Raw genomic sequence first — 6,088 nt, 5'->3', positions numbered from 1 at the left:
GGATTAATAAGATAGGATATATATTCAAAGTTACCAAGTTATTTAAAGCCAACACATCCCTTCCTTTTAGGCCTCTGAAATTTGCAATGAGGTTGAAAATTAAACATACGAAACCTCATAAAAGGTATTTGTCCTGCAGTCCATCCTGAGGGCACACAGGAGGCATAGTGTGTGCCTTGATTCACAGCACCTACTGTGTGCCAAGCCCTGTTCCAGGTAATGGAAAAAGAGCATCAAGCATGACTTAAGTTTCTATCCTCCTGGAACTGAGATTCTACTGGGGGTTAAAAAAAAAAAAAAAGAGGAGTTCCTGCCATGGCCCAGTGGAAACGAATCCGACTAGGATCCATGAGGACTCAGGTTCGATCCCTGGCATCACTCAGTGGGCCAAGGATCCATCGTTACCGTGAACTGTGGTGTAGGTCACAGATATGGCTCAGATCTGGTGTTGCTGTGGCTGTGGTGTAGGCCTGGGAATTTCCAGATGGCACAGGTGAGGCCCTAAAAAGCACCCCCCCCAAAAAAAAACAAGAGATTCTACCAGGGGTGAAATGGAGAGACAATTTTTTTTTTTTTTTGGTCTTTTGTCTTTTTGTCTTTTGTTGTTGTTGTTGTTGTTGTTGTTGGAGAGACAATTTTTTAAATGAACCATTGAATCTATAAATGTATGACATAGTGCTAATGGCTGTGGAGAAACTTGAAATAGGGTAAGGGACCACAGAAGGGGTGTCAGAGAAGACCTCTCTGATAAGTGACCTCTAAGCAGACGCCTAGAGGAAGCGATGCGGTGAGTGAGATGCATGCAAAAGATTTTGGTGTCTGAAGGAACAGTGAGGAGACTTGGGCAGAACGTGGGGGGAGGGACAGCAGGTGTCAGACAGGTTGTGGGGTGGGTCCTCGGGCCCTCGGGCCTCCGTAGAGGAGCTGGGGCGTCTTCTGAGTGAAATGGGAGGCATGGAGTTTCCAAGTGCGGGATCCTTGGATCCCTTTGGCTGCTGGGTGGAGAATAGACAGCAGCGAGGCCAGGGGGAAGGCAGGGGAAGCCAGACGGAGGAGGCTGACAGAACTGAAGGAAGGGCTTGTAGACTGGATGCACCGAGCAGGGAAAGGGAGCAGTCAAGGGTCACACCCCGATGGCTGGCTGTCCCATTCTCCGGGAGAGAGACGGAAACACTGCTGGAGGAGCAGGTTTGGTAGGAAAGATCAGGAGTCTGGTTTCAGACCCAGTGAGCCTGAGACGTCTGTTAGGCAACCAGACGGAGAGACTAGGCAGCTGTGAGTCTGAAGTTCAAGAGCGATGTTTGTCATGCAGATACACACTCAAAGGTCACCAGCTCACAGACAGGGTTTAAAGCCACAGGCTGATGACATTCCAAGGAAATGAGTGTCCATAAAGCCTAGTTTGGGGGGACTGAGCTCAGGGACCTCCAGAGTTCAGAGGTTAGGAAATGAAGAAGAGTGAGCAAAGTGATTCAAGCACTTTCTGGATAGATATATGTGTATGTGTGTGTGTGTGTGTGTGTGTGTATTTAGGTATGTATATGTATACATAGTTACCTGACACAAAACTTTAGGTGTTATGTATGTGTGTGTATGTATATGTTTGTGTATGTATATATGTGTGTACATATATGTATACACATTTACCTGATACAAAACTTTAGGTGTTACATATGTGTGTATATGTTTATGTATGTATATGCATGTGTACATATATGTTTGTATATGTATGTATATATATTTACTTGGTAACAAAACTTCAGGTGTTATTTTGCACATTTTAATAAGTAGCTATCTGTGGCAAAGAGCAAATAATCAAATAACCCAATTGCATGCAGGAAATAAAACGAGCAGCATTTTCCTCCTCCTCCAACCCCCCCAACCCCGCACCCTCTTCTGAGAGATGACCATTCTGACAGTTTCTGTCTTTGGAGTTTCTGGTGGTAACCTTCTGTGGAAGAGCTTTAATTCCTAATCACACTCCAAAAAAATTACAAGTTTGCTTTGCTTCATTTGATGAAGGCAAAACTTCAGTGTGGGGGTCTTTATTTATTTCATTTTTTTAAGGGCTTCACCTGCGGCATATGGAAGTTCCCAGGCTAGGGGTCGAATCAGAGCTACAGCTGCCAGCCTATACCACAGCCATAGCAACATGGGATCCTTAAACCACTGAGCAAGGCCGGGGATCGAACCTGCATCCTCATGGATACTGAGTATTGGGATGTCAGGTTAGAACTCCGTCCCTAAGAACACTGTCTTGTGAGTGGACAGTAGCATGTCTCTATTATAAGAGCTCCTTTAATGAATATTCTCTAGTTCTAACAAGTGGGAAATTTTGGCAAGAAAAGCAATTCATTAGAATCTGATTTATTGATTACATAGATTTATAGCAGATTTCAAATTAGTAGCTTAATCTAAGGGTTTTCCCCATGACACCAAAATATTCATGGGGGAAAGGACATATTATCGGTGACCTGCTTTAAAATATTCCAGCAGCCCCCTCCAACAAAGCTGCAGATATGAATGAAACAAGACTGCAAAACTGCTCCCAATTTTCAAGGCTAGGTTCCTGGTACATCGGGACTCATTACACTGTATTTTCTCTTGGTGTTGGAACATTTCCACAAGAAAAAGCAAAACGAGGAGATCCCGCTGTGGTTAAGAATCTGACTACAGCATCTTGACTCACCGTGGAGGTGTGAGTTTGATTCCCTGGCCTACTGTGCAATGGGTTAAACGATCCTGTGTTGCCGAAGTTGTGGCTCAAACTGAATCCCGGGCCCTGGGAACTTCCATATGCTGTGGGTGTGGCCTTAAAAAAATAAATAAAAGAAAAAGCAAAATGACAAGAAGAAAAGTATTCACGATAGACTCGTAGGCTTTCAAATGACCTCCAGCTTTATTTTACCTGGTCCACGATCTTTCCTTGGAATCTTCCGCTGGGACTGCTACTCACTTACAGGTGTGAAAGCACGCTGAAATGAAAAAAGGGGTAGCCAAATATAAAGTGCTGTTCGGGATTCTTGTAAATGACTGACGTGATTATCACTAGATTCACCACTGACAGGTGCGGCTTCTGTGTGCTCTCTCTTGGTGGTGGGACGAGACCAAGAGAAGGTCCCTCTCTCTCCTGGCACCACACTGTGCTGACAGCTGTCCTCATGGAAAGAAAGTTGCTGGGAGTCAGGAGCACCTGAGACCCCTGCTGGGACGGGTCCACGCCCAGGGCGGCCACACCCATCTGCACCTGCTCACAGTCCAGGCTGCTGAAGGACCTGTCCGGGAAGCTGACCCATACACGTCAGCAGTGAACATCTTCTGCTTTTCTCTAAGATGTTGCAAACCTTCCCCTTCGGGGTTGACGCAACGCTTCCGGTTGTGATGCGAGAGTGGGCAAGGTAAGGGCCAGGAAGCGGGAGGGACCTTAGAGGTAGCACTGCCTGATCCCCAGTGAGCTGGAGATGTTCCTTCGTATGTTGACGAGGCCCATGGGCCCTTGTCCGAGGACCCTGACTGATGTCCTGGTGCCTGCACGCTCTACACGCACATCCTGGGCACGTGTCAACTTCCCTTCTCCATCACCCTCACGTTCCCTCGCGTTCTCTCCAGTCTTCAGAGCCCAGGCCCAACAGCCTGAGGCCCAGAGAGTTGCCTTCGGCCTCTGCCAGCTTCAAGCCTCCACTTCCCTTCCTGGAATCTGCCAGCTTCCCAGAAAGCCTGGCAGTAAAAAAGTCCATTTCTTATGGGAAACCGGACCTCCTGAGGGTTCCCAATAGGGTGGTCCCATCAAATATACCATAATCCAACACTGGTATTTTTTTCAGTCTAGAATGACTCGATCGTAATTCAGTCTTCAAAAAATACTATGTAGAACTTCACTTTGGTTTGTTCAAGCATTTTTAATGTTTTTTTTCCCTCCTGACTGAGGAGACAAGACTAGCAGGTCCCTCCTAGGAACAACAGATTCTCAAACAAATAGCTCATTTTCCACAGCCTTAACTTTTACTTCTGCGAAGGAACAGTCTACCTCGGAGGTAAATACAGGTTTCTACCTCTTGCAAACTCAATTTGAATTAGCTGGATTTTCCTGCTCCTGTCCTTCCCATCTGTGTTTCAAGGCCTCAGAACTGCGCTTTGGTCACCATGGAGCTCTGATTCTGGAAGCATTCTCATCCTCGGCAGTGTCTGCAGAAGGAGAACTTCCCTAAGCACACAGCGTGGGGAACTCAGGCCTGAGATGCAAAGCCGACTTTCTTCCTTGGGCATCTTCCTCCCGGGCACCTGACTTTCCTGTTGCAGAAATCTATGTTGCAATAAGAAAAATATCCAAACTTTTAAAAAGTCAAATACAGAGTATTTGTAAGCAAAACTGAGCAATATGAATTTTATTTCCCCAGCCCATTCAAAAACAATTTGTGGAACACTTACAAGGTGTCCCACACTAAAGGGAAAATTCCCCCCCCTTTTCCACTATTGCCACAGATTACCCGGGGTCCCCTTTTGACATTTCATCTCAACTCTGAGGTCAAGCTTTTCACCTGGCGTGGATGCCTGTGGTATCAACATACGCCAAAGCAAGGATGGCGTCTTTCACAATGCGAAGAGGCTAAGGGCCAAGAAAAGAGTAAAGCATGACGCCCAAAAGAGTGGGGCTGGGGACCAAAGGCCAGGGATCCCCTTGGGCCATCGAGGTCAGCAGCTACCCAGTTCTCATCATTCTATTTTCCAAACGGGGAGTTTCCTTTTTGTACTTGTTACTAGAGATTTCACACTCGGAAGCTTAACCACGATCATCTGCTGACAACACACAGCAGGCGAATGGTGCAAGTTTCTGATAGAATTACTGCTGATAACATACGACCTAAGTCATCCCGATGGCCCAGCTGCCGCCCTGGGCAAACAGTGTGCAGTCATAAATCACAGGTAACTGATCATAGGCAGGCGGTGTTGGGAAAAAGCAACCTGGTCTATCTGGGTAACACCCAACACACCAGCCCCTGTGCTCGGCCTGCAGGCCTGTGACACAGTCCGAGTGTTTTGGGTTAGTCCCACGCTGCCTGAGAACAGAGCCAGTTTCCAGTGGGCCTGGAGAGGCGAGAATGCCTAGCCATGGCCCTGGAGAGGGGAAAACTGATCAACTCCAAGACTGAGGTGAAAGAATTAGGTCACACGGCCTGCTGATTTGTAAATAAGAAACACATTCCAAAGCCCAGAGTCTCTCAATAGGACTGCCTTTTCTTTTTTCTTTTTCTTTCTGTCTTTTCACGGCCGCTCCCGTGGCATATGGAGGTTCCCGGGCTAGGGGTCGAATCGGAGCTGTAGCCGCTGGCCTACACCACAGCCACAGCAACGCGGCATCCGAACCACGTCTGCAACCTACACCACAGCTCTCGGCAACACCGGATCCTTAACCCACTGAGCGAGGCCAGGGATCAAACCCGCAACCTCATGGTTCCTAGTCAGATTTGTTTCCCCTGCACCCCGACAGGAACTCCAAAATAGGAATTTCTTTACTGGCCTCCTTTCCCTGTTGACTCTACTTCCCTTGGCCCCTGTGGGATGCCGAACCTCCGACAGAGGTGAGCAGTGAGCTACTGCGTGCTATGCGCAATACCATAGCTCCTGCTGAGGGACTGGGGCAGTTTAGGAGGGACTGGGAAGGTCAGAGGAAGGCCTGGGTGTGCGCGCCAAAGAGCTGGAGCGTGGGAAGGCGTTTAGCTGCGAGAACACGTTCACGTGTCCCCAGTTAGAGTTTTCACTGGGAGTCACCGCCTCACGCCTTCGGGCTGGAGATGAGAAAGGAGTGAGTGAGGCAGGAGACGGGGGCGGAGGGGTTGGGGAAGAGAGAGAAGGTGGAAGACGGGTGACAGGCAGTCTTGCCCCGAACACTATCAAGAGAAGGGACCCAACGTTTGTTTCAGCCAACACTGAGCTCTTCTCAGCGCCTCTCTCTCTTTGGGTCCACGGCTGTTGTGCAAATAACTCCTCCTGTTCGGTGCCTCCAGCATCTTGTCTCCACCGAGGACACGGACAGGCTTGTCTCTATCATTTCCCTTTGCCATGGACTGCCTTTCCTATGGTTTCTCCT

At 48.1% G+C, this 6,088-nt stretch overlaps 1 long non-coding RNA gene across 2 annotated transcripts in view; it reads right to left on the bottom strand.

Annotated features, from left to right (window-relative positions):
* Positions 2,881–6,088, bottom strand: part of LOC100513188 — a 32,189-nt gene continuing 28,981 nt past the window's right edge. For both annotated transcript variants that reach the window (XR_002340239.1, XR_002340237.1), the window contains one exon: positions 2,881–4,303. This is a non-coding gene — a long non-coding RNA (uncharacterized LOC100513188). The remainder of the gene's footprint in view (positions 4,304–6,088) is intronic.

Source organism: Sus scrofa, chromosome 18 (assembly GCF_000003025.6).
Source record: "Sus scrofa isolate TJ Tabasco breed Duroc chromosome 18, Sscrofa11.1, whole genome shotgun sequence".
In the NCBI taxonomy this organism is placed as follows: domain Eukaryota; kingdom Metazoa; phylum Chordata; class Mammalia; order Artiodactyla; family Suidae; genus Sus; species Sus scrofa.
This window is presented reverse-complemented; position numbering and strand designations above follow the sequence as displayed.